The sequence below is a fragment of the Tachypleus tridentatus genome, chromosome 7 (assembly GCF_004210375.1).
Source record: "Tachypleus tridentatus isolate NWPU-2018 chromosome 7, ASM421037v1, whole genome shotgun sequence".
NCBI lineage: Eukaryota > Metazoa > Arthropoda > Merostomata > Xiphosura > Limulidae > Tachypleus > Tachypleus tridentatus.
The window spans coordinates 21079304-21106518 of record NC_134831.1 but is presented as its reverse complement, the minus strand read 5'-3'; positions in this window follow the sequence as shown (position 1 = coordinate 21106518).

Below are 27215 nucleotides of genomic sequence, written 5' to 3'. Positions count from 1 at the left end.
CATCACTCTTGAAAAATATGGAATATTATTTCCTTTCAGTCACTGATTTTTATATACAACAAACTTGGAATGTTTCGTTGTTTATGATCAGAGCAAGTAGTCTCCTCCACTGCTGGTGTTTTCTCATCTAACTTGTCACACAAACACAGCCTGGTATGTACTATCAGTCTCCTCTTTATCAGCTGAAATAAATAAGATTGTATGATACCATACTGTTGTCACCAACATCAAAGTGTTTCTTTGTATAATTTCTGATATAGGCACTTCTCTAGATACCCATCAGTGATATGTAGCTTAAATTTATCGATATTTTAAACACACATTTTTAAATCATATGAATACTGTCACTCATGACCCACCTTATTGAGATGCCAATAGGTAAAATACCCAGTTAGAGTTAAAACTTTGGAACTCAGTCTCAAAACTTCATCACTTATTATTCTGTCATATACATTCTTTCATACAATGTCTGTCATTACCCTTTATTCTATAAAAAGAAATAGATACATGACTGTGGAATGCAACTATTTCACATATTCCTTTGGAACTGTAGCATACATGCACTTGGCAAAGGACCAAATAAAATATTCATTAGGAGCCACACCTCTTGCCTAGACATCAGGTAATATGAAGAACAACCAATTATCAATTACTTATTTGCATAGAAATACTTGGACTGCTTGACATTACCATAATCCTTCTCTGCAAATCAATTAACAGCAGTCTGGGTTTCTCCTAGACACCTACCAATCTTGCAGAAGAGAAAAAGTAGAATATGAATATAGCTCTCAAAAGTGCTGATGCAAGATTTAGGCATAAAAGAATGCTTTTCCTAGTATTTGCTGCATCTTTAGATTGAATTGTTGCTTAAATCTCATATTCCTCTTCTTTTCCATAAATTCAAGTTGTCTCAGAAAGTGTTCTTGAATATTGTTCATAAATTTTGAAACCTAAAGTATGAGATAGTCAAACATAAAAATAAATCTACGATAAAAATATCCTTTCACTAATGCACCAAAATATAACCTGTTAACTAGCATGTGTGGTTTTCTGGTACTCCTGATATCTACCAAGTAGTTACAAGTATTTGCAATGTGCATAGTATTAAATTAACAAGGAAAGCAGAGTATAATAAGTAAACACATGTAAACAATAGTTAGTCTTTCAAACCTTGCTGGATGGTCTCTGCCATCTGTTGTTTCTTTTCACCGACAACTGAAGTAGAAGTTTTCTTAATATGTCTAAAAGATGAGCTTCAAGGATCAATAAAAAAAGAAAGTTATTAGATAACCCACTTTTCTAGTTTACTGTTGCCCTATTCTGGTTATCTTAGGTTACCTTCCAAATATACGTATTCAAGGGAAATAAACCCTAGAGGATAATACAAGACAAGTATAAGAGTTATTGTTTAGTTTATTTAATGATTCTATAATTAATGATTATTTAGTTCTTATAACAGAAGTGTTAAAAGTTAATTATTTTAAAAGCAATAGTTATAACAAGTTCCTTATGTAACTCTGTATGAAACATGCTTTGTGTATGTAGTAGTTTGACTGTTGTACTAGGGTTTTATAATATTGTTGACATGATCTTATTCAAAGCTTCTAAATCATTCTCATTATGTTTAATATTGTTGTTATTACATGGCTAGGACTTTCTAGATATTTCTGTTACCTGTTATGAATATGTGCAGAATATGTGGGAGGAAGAAAGTTTGTACAATTAAAAGTAAAAAAAAAGTGAATTTAGACTGTGTGATTGTCAGTTTAACCGTAATGAGCAATATCTAAATTAAGTTTCACAACTGTATTATAACCCACAGAAACAGGGAAGTATACTTGGTTTGGTCAAAGGATGTTCTATAGTAATTGAACCTTATGTGGAATTAACGAGAATGAAACAATTATTTAAAACTCTGGATCCAGCTGTGGTAACCAACAGTTATAGTAGTGATTTTAAAGTTGAGTTTCACACTTTATATTGTAACAACACAGACAGAGAAGAATAAATTATTCTGCTAGTTGGGTTCTAAAGTAATTAAACCAGTCTGTGTGGACATTTGACATAAGAGAGAATTACTTATGGATACAACTGTGGTAACCTATACTGTAACAATTTTTTTATACATATGTTTGATTTGTTTTGAATATATATATTATTTTAAAGTAAATGGGCTGTGTGCTCTTGGTTTGTTGTTGAAATTTATCACCAAGACGTCACAGACACCTACTGTAAAGAATTCATGGCCTCACAATAATGGCCAACTCCAGTTCACAAAAGTTTCTGTATCACCTCTTCGAATGAGTAATAACATTTATCCCAAAAGATCTGATAGAGAATCTGGTCCATATTTACACAAATTTTAAAAATAAATATATTAGCATGTACCCTTTACCTAAGCAAAAGTATTAGTGCACATTTATGACTTTTCTATTTCAAGTTAACACAAATATCTTTAACAACATTCAAAACTCATGCATAGAAATTAAAATTAAAGAAACTTATGTGAATATACTTGCAAGTTACAGTTTTCCTGCATTGAAAATATATTTATGATGGGTACTTACCTCCTAATAATAGTTATTCTCATTCAGTGCTCCCCACTATATGGAAATATATTCTTACACATCCCACAAGCCTTTTGTCTCCCCTCCTTTGAAATTAACTGATTGCAATGTATCTTTCATGTAAATCATCATTTTTCAATTTTTTACAATAGGAGTGTAACATATGCTAATGACATTTAACTCCCTTTATTCCATTCTAACAAATTATCACTTCTTATTTAGCAGTATCCACATTAAGATGTTTTTCTTCTTTTGGTGCTCTTCATGTGAACCATGATTTTAAGTCTGATTTGCCCTAATTAGCAGATGATGAAAGCACCAGTGTACTGTGGGGAGGAAGGGTGGGAAATGTGAAAGAAGGTTAAGTATCCATGTGTAATACATTTTTAGTGGAGGAAAATTATGATTTCCAATATTGTACATTACTTCCACTTACACTGAAAAGACAGAGGGACTAGTGCAAGGGAAAGAAAGAAGCATCTTTCAGAGGTGTCCAAAGGACACTCTCTAAGATGAGAAATTCAAACTTAAAGATATGATGAGGAGAACCCATCACTTCTGAATGAGGTATACTTGTTGTCCATCACAGAAAAATGTTGCATATATGAGTGGAAAACAGAAGAACACATCCAAGTTGGAGAGAACTATTAACAGAAAGAGATAAAAAACATGCAATACTTATGAAACTGAATCTCAGAAATGATAAAAGTGGGTTAAATTAGATTTGTTCCTAGCTGTTGAGTGGCTAGGACACAACAGGCCATACATGGCAAGTCAACTACAATCCAAGATGTGGCTGCTGGGTACCAACATCCTTGTTAGTATATGAAAAAAGATCATACCACTGACAAGCCAAGTACAATCCAAAACCCAGCCATCTGGTGAGGGTAGGAAGAATAACCATACTATACTATCTTCAAATCAAATTCATGAAACCAGAGGAAATCTAGAACCTTGTTACTTATGAATAGGATACATGTGAATATGATAATTGATAGATTGATCCAGGAACCTGACATCTGGTATCCAAAAGATGTCTACATAATATAAACTACATCCCGCCAATGTGAAATAGATCAAAATCACTCCAAGCGCAACAACACCCTCAGAATGAAACACTGACAAGCAGTGAAGGGAAAGAACTGTAAGAATCTGCAATTATCTCTACCATGACCCAAAACACTGATGTAGTATAAATGAGGAAGGATTATAGACATCTGCAATACACGTGTAGGACTTATGTTGATTGGTTTTACTCTTAAATCACAATCCTGGCTACAGGATAATGACTTCCATATGGAGGTAGGATAAGGAATACTAGTGAAAGGGGTGAAAGGCAATTTTGATGACTCACTCACATTTATTTTATGTTCCATACTGAAACATATCACATTACCTACATCAGCAAAATACCACTGCCTATTCTCATATGAATAGTTACATAATCATTTCTATATTTTGTTTTTATTTCAATAACCCATTCAGAAAAATGCAGAGCAGAATATGGAAGAACATCAACACCTGAGTGAGTGTAGTGATTGACCACAAAACCCCATTTTGAAAAGCAGACCATATCAGTTTATTTAATACAGGGCATGGGCAGCAATCTTGTGCTTCACTCATATAGTCCATAAGTGGCTACAGTCTGGAACAGGCAAATTTATGAAACAAATTTATTATGTGATAAACATACAAGCTATCTTGTGGAACACTCCATCTCTGCAACATGCACTGCTTAATTATGGAATTATATGTAAGTCAACAAAGCTTGACAGTATGGATTTGAACAGTTAAAGAATACCTGATCAGGCACCACTTGCCACAGAATGAGATCCAAACAATGAGCATCAAGAAAAGAAAAATTAACTTACCCAGTCAACATCTCAATTGATTCTGATATTCTAGGATAGCTACAGATAGAATACAATAACTCAAAGAGAAATACACCTCGGTCTGATGCAAATAGTGCAAGACTAACATATCATAAGTAGTCCACATGCTTGACTGAAGAACCTTCATAGTGAAAATGAAATGTCAATGAAAAGGAAGAAGGAGAAAGAACACAAACAAAGGACAGTTAACAAAGAAGAAAGAGGTGAAAATGGATACTGCAGAAAAAAGCCATGCAGAAAGTATAACTTAGGAGAGCATATACAGGACAAAGAAATCTATCTTGATCAGAAAGAAGAAAAAGGTGAGAAATGGAAGAAAGGGAAAGAGACCAAATAAAGGAGTTATCCTCATGTGTTGCCAAAGTGTGAGGAAGGAAGGATGATCAAGAAAGAGGAGAAGATATGAAGAAGGATAAAGAGTACGTGAAACACTAAAAGCAAAGAAACAGAAAACTGACACTCCCAAACAAATAGGAGAAGGAAGGAAAACATTAGGAACGTGAAATAAGAAGCTCTGTTGGAATAGTTCAAATGTAGGTGAAGTGAAGCAGTACAGAACCACATGAATATCCCCTTCAGAAGGTCATCCCACCGTGGCAAATGATAAATCTGGAATTAACACATACACAGGTGATGTGTAGTGCAGATACATCCCTGCTGGATAAGGAAAAATGGAAAGAGTGGGACAGGATTGCCTGAAAATTCATGACTGAGGAGATAGAAGATCTCCAATCCAAAAGTCAAGAGAGTAAATCCACATGACTAAGAACAGTGGTAAACCTTGAACCCAGAAACAAATAACAGAAAAACCCATTTGCATTGAGAAACATCTAAGTACAAACAGTGAAAGAAATAAGCCAAAAAAAAAGAGCTTAAATGTCAGGAAAAGCTGAATTATCTTTGCAATGTCCCAAGGAAAACGAAGCATGAATACAGAGGACAGGAAGGTCTGGATGAAACGAAGGAAAATCTAACAAAGGAAAATGTTGGAGGCAGAGAAAACATTGATACCACAGTAAATAAAACCAAGAAAAAGCTACTAGAAAATCCAAATCTGCAGTTGTAAGTACAAGCTAAAAACCCAGAGAAGCAGAGGAATTGGTGAGTAAACATATGTGTAGATCCAATCCTGGCATTAAACAATGGTAGTCAGTGTAAGGATATAAGGAACCAGAAACCACACTTTGGCAATTTGTAAACCAAAAGTCTCCATGGGAGGATTACCCCACTGAAGTTAAAGAAACAAAAGGATTGAAAAAGCACTTTGTCAGATAAATGTTGTCTCTGGACAGAAATCTGATCTACTACAACAGTGAAAATACCAAGAACATGAGATGCAATGACAGGAATATCAAGTGTGTGGTGTCAAAATAAAGATCTAATGGAAATAGAGGGATGGAGAAAGAATATCATCCCAGTGAATGAAATAAACAACCACTGAAGAAAAATTGGAACAGATTATTGCTAGATAATTTCTTGTGAGACTGAGGAAGTGAACCAAAGCAAGACCAACAGCAAGAAACTCCAGGATGTTGATAGGATAAGACCTCTTGGCTATTGATCAAAAACACTGAACCTCCTAGTTAATCAACCCACCCCCAAAAAGAATGCATCCATGAAGTGTGGAAAACTGGAAGAGAATGAAAAAGCTAGATACCTGCTAATGTACAAGTCATACTTAACCACTAATACAGATTGACTAGAAGGGTAAGAGAAAGGGTAATAAGATCTGATAAAGGAACCCTGCAAAATTGTACTAGTTAGTTGTGAAAAACCAATAAAAAAACCTGCATATGAGACTAACCTAAGAGGACAAGGACTACCATGAAATATCACATTCAAAAAGCAATGGAACTTTGCAAGCTTCAATCAAACTGAAACTCCAATGAACATGATCAAAAGGAGAAGGGTGGGCTCACTATGATGTGTGTATAAAAGTAAAACAACCAAAATGAACAAGATATTGGATAGGTCACAGTAAGAACTTCTTCAACTTGATTAACATCCCATTATAACTGCCTCCAGAAGCAGCTTATATGGGTAGCAGGCAGATCTCTGCTCAGAATGAGCAAACAGCAGCTAGTTACTCAAAGAAAGAGGAAAAGGCAACCTAAAAGCACAGGAATGATGAAAAAAATGCTCTGAACACCCAATAAAATATAAATTATCTGAAATTACATTCCTATGTATCATCAATAAACCCAGAAAAAAAGTCCACCTAAAGGTGAGAAAAAACTCCACAATAAAATGGGGCTGACGGAAATAAAAATGAGGTGGGACAAACCTAGTACGTGCTACTAGTTTCTAGTTTGGTGCTAAGATAAATAATTGCCTGAAGAAAATGATTAACAAATGAGAAGGCCTATAGAGACTGGAAATCTTGCACTCTTATTACAGCCACAGGCTGGTAGCAAGATACCAAGACATGTGGAAGGAAAAATGTACCAGGGACAAAGGAGGTGGGAAAGAAATATTAAGACAAGTCCTTCCATTGAAACCTGAAGAACTCATGGAAGAGTGTGAAAGATTGCCAATGGGTAACAATATTCAAACTCCCAATGGACTGAAACCCTATGTCTATAGTACTGTAGGTGACATGACTAAAAACATTGAATAAAACAGTGAGATAAGAAACTCCTAGAAGAGGAACAGGGGTGGGTAGATAAGGGCCTGGATGGGTAAGGAATAGGGGGCATGTCAGAACAACAATTGTGACAAAAGTACAACCAAAGAGGGAAAGGGTTAAGTTTTGACATAAGATTACATACAAGATATCAAATTCCAAAATACGTGATTGAAAATACATCATCAAAAAAAAATTATAGAAATCCTGAAAAGAAAGAGATAGCAGATGTACCCAAGACAAGGTTTTATTGCAACCTACAAAACCTCAACTAAAATGAAACCACGTTTTAAACAAGAGATGAAGATGATAAATGATACAATGTGGAGGTAATAAGGAATCACGGAAAAATGGAGAATTGAATAAAACATACCTGAGAAATTATATCAAAAATTCCATATTAGGCCAGGTTGATTTTGCAGGAGGGGTAAGGAAAAACATGAGAAAATGTGGTGATGTGAAAAAAACAAAATCTTCTTTAACCAAAACTGGTTTGACTCGTTTAGGATGATTTATGGGGAAAATTCAGGAAAAAAAGGTTGATCCATATAATGATCAATATCATGATAAATAACAGCAGAGAACTCCAATGACAAATCTCCCCCATCTGCAGCCTGTGAAAATACTGTTAAAGCATAACACTAAAATGGGAACATGAACCTCAGACTTCATCTTAGAAATAAATAAATCAAAGTGTTTGGTGTAAAATATGCAAGCTTATAAAATTATTTACATATAATAAGATTTTTGCATACAGAGAATTATTATTTATGTGAATGAAGGTAATGTATCTTATACAAAGATAAATTATAAACTAGCTACCAAAAGGTGAAATGAGCAATTATTTCAATTGTAACTTACATTCAGTGAATGATTGTAGAAAGCAGGTTAATGTCCCTCAGTTTCCTTCATTGGTAGAAAATAAAACTAAAGTACATGTATTTATTAAACGTATAATGTATAGGTTCTATTCAATGTTTTTCTTGATGCTGAAAATACTGAAAACTTGAACTAGTATTATCATCAAGACTAGAAAAAACTAGAAACAGCTATTTAGCAAGTTATGGCAAACTTTTAGCTTTTAAAGTATTTTCCTAACAGTTGATTTTCACAATGAACTTTGCACCTGAAAAGAAGCTAATTATATCAAAATTAACAGACTTTTGGGGAATATGTCTAATTTTCTAAAGTAAATTTGAATTTTAGGGTGTTAAAAATTATAATTTGTTTAGCTGCTTGAAAGCCTTCGTTTATAAGATGCATTCTAAACTCATTGAATATTATACATTATACAAAATGAAAAGAATTCAGACTGAAATGATATCATCACGACCAGAAGACTTTCAAAACATCATCCTCTACATCTGTGTGTTTTCTATAATAGGTAATTACTGTCCATTCCAGTATACTCATCATGAATACTTTGCCTAAACCCATATGAAAGAATGACAATAAAATCTGTTCAAAGTTCACAAATTTAAAATAAATCATTGTTTTGAATACTATGGATTAATGAAATGGAGAATTAGTTACATAAAATGTCCATTTTGTTGTGTAGAAAAAAATGTTTCAGAATAAAAATTTCCTACAATTTCTGAAAATTAGAATACAAAAAATACCTGGACATATGATTTTAGTGTTACATTTCTTTAACTGTGTGCTGCTACCAGAACATGCTCCTCCTGCTCTTGGGAATGGATTATCACACCTACGAAATCTCACTTGTCTTCCTGATCCACAAGTAACACTGCAAGTTGTCCAATATGTCCAATTACTCCAATTGCCAGCAACTGAAAAAAGTAGCAAATTTTATAGATCGTTTAAAATATATAAGCTGGATAATTTAGAAAATATATATTGGTACATCACAGTACTAATTTTAGAAATATTAATTTATCATTAATATGACATTGAATGATCAGTCTTCAATTAGTTCTTAAATTTCACACTTTAATATTAAAGGGAACATCACATATTAAATACATACATTTTCAAACAGTTAAAATGTAGTTCTTATACATTCCATTCTACTATAACTTTATAGGACTGTGGTTTTATGTCAGTTACCGTTTTAGATATTCAAAATCATTTTAATATGACTTAGAAAACCTATCTGTATTTATTTATTCAGACTATACATATAAAATTACAACATATTTGAAATAAAAGAACAAAATAGAAAACCAGTCACATGGAACAAAAACAGCCAAGGAAAAATAACAAAATTCACTGAATAACTCTACCCAAAAGATTGGGATAGTACATTTCTAACCTAGGATAAGACTATCCTCATCCATTCATAGTTAAGATGCCAGAAGGAAAATAGCTCAAAGACATTCAACTAGAAATAGAAGGTTGTTGAACAATGGTCTGACACATTAAAGTATGCCCTACCATGGGTGATGTACTGATGAGATGGAAGTCATTCAATACGTTAGCATGAAATATCTTTCCAAACTGGAAAAAGATCCTGTGATTTTAAAATAAAATCATACATATGGCAGTACATTAATTTTCCAGAACTTTAATCAGCACACTGGGAAATATACATCCCAGCTGCAATGAAAAGCTTCATGAGAGTTCATGACTGCAAAGTCAGTATATTTACATTGTATATAAAGCACCATTCTGCAGGATTTCACACATAACCTGCACATTACAACATTTAATATAAAGCACAAGACTCATATCATCTTGAACATCAAAGCTTAAATGAAAGCAATGTAAAATCACTGTGTGAAGCAACAAATCACACTGCTCACTGTTTGTTTTAGATAGGGATATTATCATGGTGTGATCTTGTTTTTACTTCATTCGGCTGAGCACATCCAGCAGAACATTTATGAACCTAATTAGTACAGTCTGCCTTAGTTAGAGCCAAACCTGAATTCAAGTAATCTGCAATGTAGTGAAATGTTGCATCATGTGCAAATTCTACAATCTAATTTTGCAACTTGGTAGAAAGTTCTGGAAACAGCATTCAGTTGTAAATAAGACCCAAAAGCAAGTTACCATTAGTTAAAATGGCATAATAATCCCTTTTCAAGGTACATTTCACAGTCAGTACTTGTGGTACTCATTCCACATTTTCAGCATGATTTTTTTTTAACTTTAACTCAACATTGTGCATAAAAAAGCACAAAAGAATGTATAGAATATCCAAAATATTCAACAGTACAGCTATGACAAAACAAGACCACTTTAATAAAATAAAATAAAATAATATTAATGAGGTGATTTGACATTCACTATTCTTTTACTTATTGGTTTGGAGTGACTTGTAGAGTATAGTGTTCTCTTAAAATGTTAATGAACATTTTACTTCAAAGATTACATTTGGATATTCCATACATGCAAATAGTCACTTGACAAACAGAAGCTAGCCAACCACAGTAAATTATTGTTTATTACTTGTAAGTGTCTCAGAGTGTTGTTGTTTGTATACCTCAACAAAATAAATTATACTCTGTTGTGGTGTAATGGTAGGTCTAAACATTAGGGGTCACTATGATCATCCCCTTACTACAATAAAGTAGTTAATCATCAACTTGATTACCTAATAAATCCAGATAATTAATGCTGTAGGTATATTACTATAAAGCTGCAGTGTATGCTAATGAGAAAATATAATTTTATTTAAAACATCCTATAACAGAGATCTGATTAAAATCCCATCAATTCATTTAAATGTATATGAAATAATATAAATAACTTTAAACATCAGAGAGACATACCCACTGTACACTAAATTGTAACTCTTCAGGATTACACTCCTCATAATCCATAACTAAATTACAAATGCTTTTTGCCAATTTCAGCTGTATTCAAGAAGTTTAAGACCACATCAGATACTTCCAGCTGCAACTGGATACTTACAGCAAGGCATAAAACAATTCACTTGCAATGATGACAATAGTATGTCAAATAGACCAATATGTGGAAAAATATCCTCATTACAGATGATTTACAATCCACTCCACAACAAAAGGCATACACTCACCATGAAGAAAGTCTAAACTCACACTAAACCTCATCATTATAGAGAAGCAAAATGTATATATAACAACAAGAAGAGGAATAAACATTGGTGAATGTATACTTGTATATACATTTACAGTCTTAGAATTGTGAATTTATGCCTCACAATATAAGGAGAATATTCTTTGGAAACATTTTCTATGAAATGCTCTGTCATCTAGAAAAAATTAAAAACTTATGGCCAACATTATTTGAAGGTAAGTTCTCCTAGACTGCTTGTACTTCAGAATATATTTCAAAAGTTTCACACTATTGCCACCTTATAAAAATATTAAACATTGACCACACCTGTCCACAAGCTCAAAGACAGTGATGAAAAGTTATTCAGAAAAAGTAAATGTCTAGGTTATGCTGAGTATTCCTATGACAATTTATACAACAAGCAAAAAAAAATCAATATTCAGCACTGCCCAAAACTATCTACTGGAGGAGCTATTTCATCTTACAACTGGCTGGAGATAAACAGTAAGGGAATAAACTCAAATCAACCCAACTCCATTTACTTCTGGCAATGTGATCATCACCATTCAATATGTATGCTGGATCGACCAGAAACCTTCCTGAGATGACCAAAGATGTATTATATAGCAAAAGCATCATGATATTCAAGCAATCTCAGGCAAAGTCTTGTTATAATATTGAGTTGCTCAAGCAAGCATAAATAGGAGTTTGGCACTCGACAGAATGTTTGAATTCCAGCTGCTACAGATCAACAGATGTATTAACCCTAGCCACACAGTAGAATAAAATAAGTAACTGAAGGTTCACCTATAGAGCAAATATCACTGAAATGGTTGAATGACTTCAAAAATATGAAGCACATGAGTGCATTTTGAACAGTGTGTACCAAAAGCCAGAAAAACATGTTTGCACATTAAATACTGAACACAATTTTGTTGTACAATGCCATATGTTCACTAGCAAAAACCTGCTAATTAATTATTTGACTAACTTGTGAGATCACTGTAGGATATATAAGACTGTTCAGCTTAATAGTTATTATTAGTTTATTTAGTAGTTTAATATACATCCTAGCCACAGTGAATGGGTTAACATCAATAAAACAAAATGGTTTCCACCATTCTTTATAGTTTTTATATCCCCTCCTTTTATTACAGAATCAGGAGGTTCTAAATAATTTTAAAATACAAAACAAATCTGCACATTTTTTCTCTTTGACTCTTTGATTCAACAAAGCTTTAACTTTTTTCTTTAAAGAAAGATGATTTATGCAATGAAATTAAAAAAACAATTTTACATCTCTTCTGTATGACACATTACATAAATTAACATATAATGATAACATAAACATAGTACTAATATCCTGAAAAACACCCAAATGAATGAGATACTGAGTGGTTGTGGGATGTGACTTTTCCAGGTTTGCCAACCAACCTAACTGTGCCAGTTACCAAAGGAGAAGAGGATGGCTCTAACATGCTGGTGGGATGGAATTCATTGATAAAATAAACATCCCTGATTTACATTTTTATCAATAAAAAAATTGGGACAAAAGATCTCTGTGGGGTGGGAAAAGTCCCCATGGTAAATTGAAGAAGCTCAAGAAACTGACTAAGACACCAAATATCTAAGACTGTATGCTACTCCTTAAATTATAAGGGAACCACAAAAAAATAGCGATAAAAGCCTGGAGAAGTATAAGAAACAAAATTCTCAGTACCAAACAATCAGCCATAAATGAATGGCATTTATCTATAAACTGAACTAAACAGACCATACTGACCATGAGCCTATAGAATAGTCACTACCAATACTGACAGCACTGAAGTCTACAAGCAATGGAAAGACAGATACGAAAAGAGGAAGTGATTACAAAGAAGAGGAAGCAGGAAAACAGGAGACAGTAAAAGGTAAAGAAAAAGAATGGGAGAAAGGGTAAACCAGTAAAAATAAGGTATAATACTGACATATTTAACTTCAGAGAAAAAGCACTCCAGTAAATGTGTACTTGCAGATGAATGAGACCAGAAGGAGACATAAGAAATAAAAGGGAGACAAAATATATTTAGAAATAAAACACTGTTCCCAAATACACTTCACCAACAGATCAACTAAATATGAAGTGATAAGTCTGAGAAGGATAAATATGCCACTGTAGTAAAGATTAATAAATGAGTCTCCTATAAAAACCCTTAAAGCAAATAGTAAATTACAATGAAAAGAAGGAAAAATGATGAAAACATGAAGGTAGGAAAACTTAAGCCAAAGTTTGATGAACAAAAAACACAGGATTTGACACCCAAGTCTGAAGTAAAAGACTCCATGCATTAAGAGTCAAAGAAAGTTTATAATGTATGAAGTTATGCCTAGTCATATAAGGTAACAAAGGAGGAAGCATGTATTCACCAAAGTAGTGGTAAAACTAATTGAATATGGACTGATATACTTGGACATGAAGTAAAATACATGAAAGTAAGAAGCAGGGAATGAATTACAAAGTAAAGGAAAGAAATGCATCTCAGAAACCCAGTCTCCTCCTTTACAAAAAGAATTCCTATAAAAACGTCTTTTGAGTATTCCTATATGTGTACTATAGTAAACTGAAACATGACAATCCCATACAAGTCCATGCTTATGTCTTATAGGATTATTTGTAGGAGATTCTACATGATGTATTTAAGACAGTACTATCAGATTTACCTATAGGACATATTATTACAAATGTTTATAAACTACTAGCTGTGCAGAGAATGCTGCTGCTTTACAAAATGATTTATATCATGTAGTGGGTTGGACAAACAAATGACAGATAGGTTTTAATTGTAATAAATGCAAGATAATACATGTTTACTATATAATTTTAATTATAAATATAATTTGGATTGGAATAATTTTAACATTGTCTTAAAAGAGGGATTTTGGTGTGATGGTTGATCAGGCCCTTGATCCATCCAAGCAGTGTGCTGATAATAATGGTAAGGCACATACATACTGAATACTGATCAAAAGAGGTTCTAATTTCATTGTATAGGTTTCTGGTTAGGCTACATTTGGAGTGTTCCATTCAATTTTGGGCTCCTTACCAAAAAAAAGACGGTTGAATTAGCAAAAATGGTTCAGCAAAGAATTACTAGAATGATATCTGGGTTGGAGGAGTTGTCAATATGAGGAAAGATTAAGTTCACTGAAATTGTTTTCTCTTGAAGAAAAGAAAGTTTAAAGGGGATCTAATTGAGATATTTAAGATTGTAAATGGAACTGATATAGTCTTAATGAATCTTTTTTTTTTTAAATTAACAGTGAGAATAGTGGTGATAGGGAACACAAATATCAATTTTTGCAAGGTAGGAATCATCTTTAGCTGAAAACAATTTTATTTTTCTAACAGTAGTTGACCTTCAAAGGTTGTGGAGGCAGTAAATTTAAGTGACTTTGAGAAAAAGCTTGATAACTATAATGGTGATAGGTACTGGCAGTTTTCTCTTTTTTTTTAATAGTTCAGTTTAAAGGATAGAACAGCCAAGATGAACCAACAAGTTCCTTGACATCCCTAAACATTACTTTGTATGTTATGTAATATAAATTTATTACAGAGTATCTTATAAGATTCGCTTATAACATTGATTGAAATTATCTCTCATGATTCCATAATGTGCATACTGTTGACACTGGTAACGTTAAAGAGCTGAAATGGTTTGTTTAAATTAATCCTGCCAGTCTTTCCCACCCTCAAGTAGCATCATATGATTTAATTTTTAAAAATATTCTTGCATAAGGTTTTATTTTTTAAATATTATATTGATTCTACTAAGTCATTTTATTTTAATGAAATTTAACAAAGAAAATGTTAAATTATCTTTTGTCTTCAAATGAGTGTCATTTATAATATCAAGTAGTTTTTCTTTTTAAAATGTACATGCAGAAGTGTTATTTCCAAAGTTCATAACACATAAAAACAAAATAAACAGAAAATGTTTTTGTTTTTTCTGAAACTACATATTTTAAGAAAGTGCATGTCAATTTTCAAAGTATTTCACACATAAACTTTATTTGAAAAACAAAATTTAATGATGGTTATGTAACCTTGTTTAGAGTATAAGTAGGCTATAAGACATTGATAACTTTACAGAGTTGAACTTCGTTGTTCAATAAATTAATAAATCCACTACCATAACACATTTTACAGAATAATGTTTTTATTTTTTAGTTTAAAACACAGCACAATATTTTTTTAATTACAAACTTTCAGGATAATTTTTCACTGAATTAATTTGGCATCATTATTCAACTTGGCTGTTATTGCATTCTTCAAGTCTCTATATTGTTGCTAGTTTCTTCCTTGTATATGCTACAAAAATAATAACAAGTATTGAGCTATCACAAACTATTATTATGCTTTAAGTTTGTTTCATAACATTTTTAAATGTAAATTTATGAAAACCTTTATTTGAGAAATTATAAACATACTCAAAGAAAACAATACTTACTTATAAGAACATCTATGATGTATTTATCAAGTGATTCTTTCACTTCATTTGTATGCTTTTGACTGAATTCCTGTCAATACGTTTTTATAACGTTTTTGGGATGTGAAATGTTCTTAGTATATCTGTCACTAATTTTGTTATGTCATGATTATTGCATATCTGTACCTTCTTTGCTATTTGAATATTGTTACTGAGATCAACCGTTTCCTATAAAAAATATATATGAACTAGAATTACAAACATGTTTTAAACATGCCAGTAATAAAAGCCATATTTTTGTTCCTTATATTTATCTTAGGTCATTCCAGCTATAATAGAATGTATAACAGAGGTAAAATTTGCTAACAAATAGAATAATTAATGAAACAATGTTTTAGATATCCAAATTATTGCAATTCCATAAAATTAAGACTGGGTTACATAACAGTAAAACATAAAAATGCTTCAGTCCTAAGTATTGTAGTTGAACATGACTGATGATGAACAATAATTTTTTGTAGTAATTTTGGAATTGTCAGTCACACTATCATTCTCTATCTAGGATTCTTGAAACACATTTGTTTTAAAAAGTTTTCACTTTAATTTCTTCACTTAATTCAATAGGTCTGGTAAATCTTTATACAAGAAATATTTATTCTAAGCATCCAAAATTGCACCTGTATTTTAAAAATTAATAAAACCAAATTATTTTATCTTTTAAGCACAGGTTTAAACAATATAGATAAATTCTGCTACAATCACATTACTATTAATTGCAAAATTTTTGCTTCACCAAGAAAATTACAAGCATAACTTAACATGGCATCATAAGGAGATTAATATTAAAATAAACAGAAATAAAAAATAATCCCGAAAAACAAACAGACAAATGAAAACCTAAAAGTTACAATTTACAAGTTCTAGCATTTGCCTCAACTTAGCATTTTCTGCCCTTACATGTTTGATATCTTCAGTTAAGACTGTATTTGTTTTAATATTTTCTTTTTTAAAAGGCAGAGATTACAAAATGCTTTCATAGCTGTTATTAGAAATCTAAGGTAATAAAGCAAAAAGAATGCATTTAATCAAATTGTACATTAAAATGTGTATGAAGAGGATATCATTTCATCGATACAGTAATATACATGGCCAGGTGTTAAGGCGTTCGACTCATAATCTGAGGGTCACAGGTTCGAATCCCTGTTGCACCAAACATGCTCGCCCTTTCAGCCATGGGGACGTTATAATGTTACAGTCAATCCCACTATTCACTGGTTAAAGAGTAGCCCAAGAGTTGGCAGTGGGTGGTGATGACTAGCTGCCTTCCCTCTAACCTTACATTGGTAAATTAGGGACGGCTAGCACAGATAACCCTCATGTAGCTTTGCACAAAATTAAAAAATAAACAATAAACAGTAATATACAAGATATATTTAAAACTATAGTATTTAATATGATTAAGCAGTAAGTCATATGAACATTTTTATTTGTATAAGCTGTACCACAAAAAAGCCAGCAGATTATTTACTTTATTTATTACCTTAGATGAAGAACTTAACAAACTCATTTAAAGTACTTTCCTAAGCCATTCCACCTTTAATATTCACATAGTGTTTACAATTTAGAATTTTTAACAGCTAAGTAGTATTTCATTCAAAATTTCATAATAAGCATACACACACATTTAAATAACTGGATTATGTCTTTGTCTGCAGTTCTTGTACATGGCTGTAGTATAAAGCAATTAATTCAAAACAAAATAAGGATATAATAATTTTTGAAAAACAAAATATATTGAAATAACTTTATAAACAAACATACTGTAAGTCCCATGAATAATTACAAACTCTTTTAATACATAAGTGTCACATTTTATTCAAAAAGTATATCAAATATAAATCATGAAGACAAAACAAACCATTCTTTAACTTGATGATCATCTTTATATTCAGTTTCTGATTCACCTGTATATTACAAGCACTCCTTCTTTCTATTTTTCCTTTCCGTTTTTGTAAGAGTGACTTCATTTTTGTTTCCATACTTAAGTATTAATATAGCTTTGTATGAAACTTCTTTCCTGGAACATTTAAGTAGTACTAGTAACACTCATGAAGCAAATATTGTTATAGATTTTACTTTTCGTGTTACCAAGTCTTAGTACTGACAATTAATACTACTAGTACCAGTAACAGTTAGAAAACGATGCTATATCACAACCTTGTATTAGTTGTGGACTTAACCTATAGAGACATGAAGTCAGAGACACAAAAGGTGATAATATGTCTTTTTTCTCTCCTTCTTACAATATACCTATACGCTGTGTTAATGAACTAAACAAACTCATATTTAAAAATACTTTTCTCATATAGTTAAAATATATTTACAGGTAAAATATAGCAAGATGAATTAGGTGTCACAGCTCAAAAATGGTGCATGGAGACAGAAAATATATAGGTTCAATGCATCATATACTTGTTGCCAAAGAGGAAAGCTTTGTATGTCAGTAATACATTCTAAAAATGATAATTATTACTGAATATATTTATTATTATGTGATTCCTCTTGTAGCTTAACCTCCATCGTTATCACTTTGTACATGTTGACTGTTATACATGTTAAGTTTATGATGCTCCCATCTGAAAATCTACTGTGTAAAACAAAGTAATTAAAGTAAATATCAATTTAAAATATTATAAATGTGTGTATACTTCTAAAAGGTATAATATATCTATTTTATAGTAATATCCCTTTTGTATGTCTCCGACTTTTAGTATTACCTTTAATAAAAATAATGGTAGATAATATAGTAATACTAACAGTAATGCCAAATACTGTATTAAAATTCAAACTTCAGTAATAGTTGTAATGTATAATTTATTGTACAGTAGTACAATGAATAAAACTAAATTTTAAATGTTTGTATTCATAAGTTAACCACAAAATAATGTAAAAGCTAAAACACTTACCAAATGCCAAAATATATGTTAAACAGGGAATCTACTTTGGATTTTTCTTCCTTAGTTTAACTTTGCCTTCTGATCCTAAATCACTCTCTGGCCAGTTAACTCCAACTACACTCTTTTTATCTTCCTCTGAAACTTTATACACTTCATTCTGATACAAGTTTCTCACCCAGTGTAAAATAAAATTAGTTAAATCAATCGAAGTTCCATCTACCACATTCAACTCTATGAAGATTCCTTCATAAAAAATGTCACCTTTAATAGGCCAGTTTGATTAACAAATATACAATCACATAGCTAAAAGTGAAATCAGAAAATAACTCTGTATATTAAAGATTTATTAGTTGACAAAACATTGTATTTTGATGAATGCAAACTTACTTTTAAACATATAAAATTACATTTACTCTATAAATTCATTATCATTTCAATTATCACATGCTAGCTGCAATATAAAGTAATATGAAAGCAGAGGGTTTTGCTTTGTTTGTAGCTGCTGTATGATACAGGAAAGGTAGAAGCTTTTATTGTTAGCATGTTATCAGTTTAAAATTGAAGTTCTGTTTCTATATCAAAAGAAATAATCTATTAAGACCATTTTGTAGTCCACTATTTAGATTATATATGTTTAGTATCACTTAGGCTGTTTCTGAAAGTTAGATTGAACCATAATTTAAATAAAAATACTAAATCATTCAACTTTAAGTTTTAACCATGGAAGTTGAATGGTTGACTGTTACTGCTGCTACCAGTGCTATTAATATCAGCACTTATGGTTCTAGTAGAAATCCTATCTTAGTCCTTCACATTACAAAAGATATCTACATTATTAAAATGTCTCAGACATGCCACACAGAAGAAAATTTCTTCTGAAAAGAAGGGTCTCAGATTCAATACAATTATATCACTATGACCCATATGGTGAAAACTTTCAACCTGACTATTCTGTGAATGAAATTGAAAATAAAAGTGATCACTATCAATATCATGAAAGTTCACGATATCATTAATAGTAACACTTCATACCCAAGTCACTGTAAGACTGAGCATGAAATAGATTCAATAAATGTTAATATTCCTATTGTTAGGGATTTTTAGCCATGCGTAACCATTAAAAGTTTTAACTAATATAATAATATATCTTCCTCAAGTTGTATTATTTAGTTTCAAAGACCTTAGTTTGACGTACTACAATTGTTTTACTAAAAATAGGACAACAGGATAAAAAAAAATAAGTTGTCAACTGTGGTGTTGCTTTGAATGAAAACTATTTACTTAAGTAAATGTTACTCAAAATGCCTTCTGTATTTAATAACAATAACTAATACATAATATTTTTCTAAGTTTTTTAAATTTTATTCCTTATCTTGTAGTATTTAATTTAAATATAAATTTATGCATTGTTGTCTTGAAAGACCCATGATATTTTCCTTTAATCTGACATTTATATGAAGACAAGCATTTAAGTGGATGAAAAAAACAAGAAATTAAATGAAGAACAACCAACAATTAAGAGGTGAAAGAATTATCAAGGTGGTACTAAAGAGAAAGTAAGTATTCATTTAAAAATATTGTTCATTAAAATTATTTTCTTACTCTTGTAGTAATTATATGTGCTGTCAGTTCTTTTGCTATATTACTTATTTATTGTTTAAAGTTAAAACTAAAAAACATCTATGAAAATTCTGCTGAATATTTATAAACAAAATTAAAATTTATCGTAGGTTATGTAAGCGTGAAAGTGGAAAAACTCACAATTTAAATAGAAATAATTATATTGGAATGTTTCAAAGGAATTAAAATCTCTTAAAATATTTTTTCAAATCGCTTAAAATATTTTAACTATTACATAATTTCTTTTTATGTTGAAAATATGTTATACAATGAAACAATTACGAATAACTTTTGTTACAGAAAATATTTCTGATTTTTATATTTTTTATTTTATTTTTCACATGCTACAAATAATTATGAACCATTTTACCCTGATTCTACCATTCTACAAAAAACAAATGTACCATTAATTATGTCATATGTTATCAAACATAAGTTTTTGGATGATGCATTGCAAGACATGTTGCCACTATTATCATGTTTGACACAAAAATTTCCAATACTATCTAAACATTTGTTTTATAAATATTTTAGTTGTTTTAACTACTGTGAAATCATGTATCATTTTACTGAATTTGTGAAAGTTATTTGTGCAAATAATATTTGTAAAGAAATTCAGAATTGTTCAGTATGTGGAGAATGTTTTGACACAAAAAACAGCTTAGAAGTAATGAGTCATTTCATTCAAATCCATTGTAAAGGAAAACTTAAAGAGCTGCTAGAAAAAAAACCAGCAATATTTGTAGTATTAAAAGTGACAGCAGAGCAACAGACAGTTTACCCAATACTACTTCAGGAAATCTGTATAAACTAGCCAAGGTTCTGTTTTTGATCCACATGATACTTACATACATTGGAGCTGTGAGGGAGTTTCAATTTTTGAGTCTTTCTCAAAAAAGCATCTAGCCAATTAATGCCATGATTAAAGAAATAATTTGGCTATGAAGAAAAAAACATGTCAATATCCTCTTTAATACCTTCCACATTTGCATACGTTTTTCCACTAAGATGGTGTTGCAACAAACAAAAAAGACAATAATCTGATGGTGCATGGGGGGAGAACTTCCCAACATAACTCCATAATCTTTTGTTGCATTAAATGTGCCACTGTTGTGAAGAAGAAGAACATCTTTCTCATAAAGGACCTGATTTAATTGTTCCATTTGGTGACTATAGATTTCTACATTGACAATTCATTGTGAATTGAGGAGTTTGAAATGAATTGCCCATTTGATGTCTCATCAAATGCAAAGCATCACTTTCAGCAGATGGAGCCCAGGTTTATGGGTTGAAAGTGGTTTTTGTCTAGAACTGAGCCACTGTTTTCAACATTTAATAGAGAATCAATTTTTCATCACCAGTGACAATTCTGTCCAAAAATGGTTCACATGCATCTCATGCCAGAAGAGCCGAAGCAGTGTTCACAGATTGGAATTGATAGTCATCAGAGAATCTGTGAGGCACCCAAACACCTTCTTTATACCATTTTACCATATTCCTTAAATGTTTACACATTGTTTCATGAGAGACATGCAATTTCAGGGCCATTTCATGAGTGTGTTGTCTTGGATTAGGCTCAACAAGCATCTTCAGAGCATCACTATCAATTCCAAAATGTCAGTTTGTGCTATCACAGTTTTTAAGATTAAAGACACATGAACAAAATTTCCCAAACCATTGTTGACACGTATAAATGTTCAAAACACTTCCATTAACTTTATGATATTCTTTGTGGCTACAGAGGCATTGCTTTCTTCTCTTGTGTTCAAATTGCATTGCATGCCAAATGTGTGTCTCATCATGTGCCACCACTATAAGGGATTAGAGAATACTAAACTTTAAACATTATGTAGGCTACACTAACGTGATGTTTTAGCAGTTCGTTTAACTATTATAAGTGATGTATTTTTTTCTGTGGGGAAGGTGGTTAATGAAGGTGTTCCAAAATGCAACATTAATTTCTCAGCAACTTAAGAGAAACTGGTAACCCAATGATTGAAAAAATTCACTAAGCCCAACAAAAATAGTGTTATATCATATTGATGGAAACACTAATTTAAAAATTGTTAACTGGCAGGACACATCTAGTGGCAATTTTTTCTATTAAAGAGTGTTTCAAGTCTGGAAAATCTGTCCTATGTATCTTTCAGTTTGTCTTACAAAAATGAGTTTAAACCTACTCTGTTTCATACAGGACTTCACTTTGCCATATAAGACTGTCTTTAAACTTACTTTGTATCCTATAAGATATCAATTTGTCCTGTAGGACTGAGCTTAACTTAGTGTGCATTCTATAGGATTTCAGTTTGTCCTATAAGATTGAATTCAAACCTGTTTTGTATCCTACAGGATGTCAATTTGTCCTACAGAACTATTGGTCTTACATCTGAAGAACATAATGGGTAGAACAAACCGAAAAAAGCCAATATGTGTTAATATGAGGTAAAATACTGTATCAGAAAACTTAGGAAAATATAATGCTGTCCAAAGGTTTATGTGGTATTTATTAGTGCTCAACAAACATTGTGTTTCTTTACTTTTGGGCATTACTGTACTATGTGGCTTATATCAATTTTTAAATCTTTCATTTTTTACTTAATATGCCCCAAAATAAGGTAGGTATCTTGTTTTCATCTAGAACTTTTCAGAATGAGGAATACAATTTAAATTTTCATATGTCAAAGTTACACAGAAAGAAGAATTTACTAACCCAGTCATCTCCTTAATCATCAATAATTAGTCTTCCTTCATCATTCCTAAGATGCCCTACTCCCACCCTAACATTTTGCTGAAACTCAATGTATTTAAAGAAAGCCTAAGTGCTAATCTTTAGATTTTCGAACAATCTTTTTTATATATCCTTTCTGATTTGCTTATATCATACGTGACTAAATCTCTTGATATTCTACAATTCTCTAAGTCTCCAATCATAGCAGTGAATTTAGATTTCTTATATAAATTTTATTGTCTTTAATTTTATCCCATACATTTTTGTAAACTAACCTTATTCTATACTTGCAGCCACTTTCCCATTTTTCTGTAAAGAACACATCTATTTTCAATACTTAAAAATTTAATATCAAAATTTGTTCATATTTCATTACTATCTTGAATTAATTCAGTTAAAAATTAACAGCTCTTGCACACAGGCCAGCTCCTATTTAATTTAAATGTAAATAATCTATCCTAAAATGCTTCTTTTTCCAATTAAAATGATCCTACAGACCCAATCAGCTACACCTTGCTTGTCCATACATACATGAGAACCAAAGCCTATCATTCGGCCCTAGTAACCTAGTGTACAAGTTAAAGGCTGAAATATGTTACTTAATACTATAAATACAATGTCAGCCATTTTGATTGACCTTGTAACCATTGTGTAACTCACATATTACACTATAACTTCAAATAAAATAAATGTATCTAATGATATTTGGTAAGCATTTATTAAATGTTTCAAGTATTTTGTACACAAGAAATTGAGATTTCTTTATTAAATAATTTTACTAAAGATCTGTCTTTATGTAGTTTAGACTCTGATTAGTTCAAGTGCAAGGTGGCTTTTATGTTAAGAGTAAAATACTTTTGTGTTTTTAGTTTTCAAATCTCATTTGTTTAAACTGCAGAGCAATCTGAAAGAATTTCAGAAGTTTTTCTATAAAACTTTGTCCTCCACCTAGTAGCTCAGAGGTAAATAAATTTCAGGGTTTATTATGTTAAAACCTTGTGTTGGGCATAGACAGCATATTTGGTACATTTCTCCTTAATACAAAATAAACAAAGAAACTGTAAAACTATATTTTAGTAGTTATTTTCTCCACTTTAATAGCAGACTTAGTCTATTTGACTGACATCGTATTCACCACAAAAGATATGAAATAAATCTAAATTACCCATTTTCAGTCTAAAATATTTGCACACTGTAACAAACAATTAGATAATATTTATATCATATAATAATTTACATTTTGTTGTTTACAGTTGGGCTTTCACCGTTTTAGACCACGATAACAGTTATTTATTACTATGGACAGCTTTGAATAATGGATTTGATTGCTGTTTAAGGCTCATAACACAGGCAATTTAATATGTAGAATTACAGACAGGCATTTCTCTACATTAAGACACTTTTATTCACAAGCTTTTAGCTTTCTTCCTGAAGTCTTATTTCTGGAGCAATGAAATGAGCAATCAAAATTCATTAAACTGTGGAACACTGCTTTAAAACAGGTATCTAGGCAACAGTCATAAGAATAACTGATATCTGCTATTAATTAGATTTATTAAATGTTATTAAAGTGATTTAAAGTTACCTAAAACAGATGAGAAACTGTTGTTTTCAAAAGTTAGAAAACATGTACTGTAATCATTTTTGGAGTGTGTGAGTTAATTTTATTAAAAATAAACTGTATTTGAAATAAAGGATTCAAAAGTGTTTCATATGTATATTATTAAATCTCTACATGATTTACAATGTGGTCTAAACAAATTTTTTAAAAACATTTCTTTGATTTATACAGAAAAAGCCAAAATTAAAGCCTTTACAAAATTATTATCTAAAAATCTGTTGTTTGTTTTTATATTCCTTAGTGATTTTCTGTTTGGGAAAGTAGTTGTTTTATACAGTTAATATTCCTTAAAAACTATCAATTCTACTTCCACAAAATAAAATATTTTAAAATATTCATTTACAGAAAAATACAAACCAGGACATGCTGCTGTATTACAAAATTGAAACTGTGTGACTTCCCCATAACAAAATGTGGCATTTCCTTTACACCATCTTGTTCTAGTGCGTTTCCCACCTTCACAAGTACGACTACACAAACTCCACTGGGACCACAATGTGTAGTTCATTTTGTCATTATTACTGGTTACTTGATTCTGAATATAATCTCCAGATGCTAATACATCCTTATTATCTTTTGGTGCTTTCTCTTTCCTTTTTGGTAGAAATTCTATAACAGTGAAAATTAAAGATTCTTTATGATCTTATAAATAGATTATGCTGAATTAATAAAATATACAAGAAAAATTAACTAATGAAGCCAGAACCAAATATTAGTTCTTATATTGTTTTAATTAAATCTAAAAGTATTCTCAGCTTAGCCTTTTAAATACTGAAGAATGTCTTCTCAAAAATCTTAAATACATTAAAAAAGTTCCAAAAATCTGAAAAAAGTGGAAGAAACAGCATTATAGTAAATAATAATTATACAAATAAATCAAATAAGTTTTCATGAATGAATTAACACATTTGTTAAGAAATAAAAACAAAATCTTATAAATCCCATTTTAGCCAAGTTAGCCTTCAAATAATAAAAAAATGTCCTTAAAGTCAATTATCAGGCCAGAGAAAGAAAACAAAAAAAACATTTCTTCATTATAACTACTTAAGTAATTTCTTACTTTTATCTTTGCAGTTCTCCATAACAATCTCACACTCCTGGCTTATTGTTTCATTTCCTTCACATGTTGCACCATCTTGAGGTATAGGGTTGTTACAAAGACGCAAACGAATTTGATTACCCTTTCCACATAATGCAGTACATTCTGTCCAGTTTGACCACTCACTCCAGTCTCCATTTTCTGTTAAATGTAAACACTGTTGTTACTTTTTCTTTTTTCATATACTGAATAGTTTTCTTCAAAAAATAAAGATTATTATCATGCAACCATACGCAAGATACACATATAATAACATATACAGAGCAAAATGTTCTAACACCAATCATATTTCATATAGTCATATAGTACTATTTTTATTTTTAAACTTGCAATAGAAGTAAAATGGATGAATTCAGGTCTTAAGATGAAACTGGAAACAATTATACAGTGTGCATTAACAAAACTTAATAAAATAAGGAAAATACTGACAACATAAATTACTTTCAAGTATCAGGTTATAAATTCTTTGATAACAATAAGTCTTATTTAAGTTTGGAGTAATCTTTATTTAAAGGATGAGCTGCAGATTGTTGGGACTGAAGACTTAAAAAATAGTTATCAAAAAGATGAATCTATAAAGGTTACAATCAGGAGATTAAAAGGTGGAAAGTTTATAATTCATAACTGTTGACACCAGACACTTGATATCAATATGAAAGTGTATGATGAAACCAGGGCTGTTACAAAGAAGGATACTGAAGAAATAACAATTACAAATTAGAATTTTATAAATACTGAGTGAGTTGTACAAATCCAAGAAGTAAGTTCCTAGAGGTGTTTCAACAGTTTTCTGGACAGAAGTGTTACTAAGTCAATTGGATGAGATGCGAATTTAGAGTTACTGTTAACTGCTAAGAGGATGAGGTTAAGAGAGTTAAAGTGAGGAAGCGTTTGGGGAACAGAAATCATTGCAATATCATTGATGTATGATGGAGACACAAAAAAATATCTGTTTTAGAGCAAATATGTTGTACTCACTGGAGGGAATCAAATATCAAATTTTGGTGTTTTAAGTTTGGAAAGATACAAATTGGCAACAGCAACAACAAAATTTAATTCATAATTTCCAGAAGCCAATTTTGAGACCATAAGGCAACATTTATGATTATTGAATTGAGATAATGAATTGAAATATGATGTGAACTACATTTAAGATATTTTTAAAACTAAACTAATGTTTAAACCAAGATAAACATTTTCTTTTTTACAGGGAAAGTTAAGCCTAACCAGATAACTATGGAAATAAAGAAAAAATAAAGATAAATACCAAAGTAAAGGAAGTTTAAGCATACAGACAAAACACAACATAAATTCCTTTTTGAATAAATAGTGTAAAACAGGAGACTAAAATTACAGATGTTAAACAAAAAAAGATGAAATAACAGGATTACCAAAAAAAGTGAGAAACATATCACAAGGAGAAAATTATAAGAGATACCTCATTTAACTGCTTAAAAACATACTAAAGTAGGTGGAAACATAAACTATAAACTGAAACCAATATGTAGCCAAGCAGGGTTGGAAGAACATCCAAAACAAGATACAAATTTTCATAATTGAACTCCAGCAAAAATGAGCAGAGGTTTTCAGACTTATAAAAAAACTGGACCTAAAAGGCAGTAACAAAAAACATTCTTCTCAGC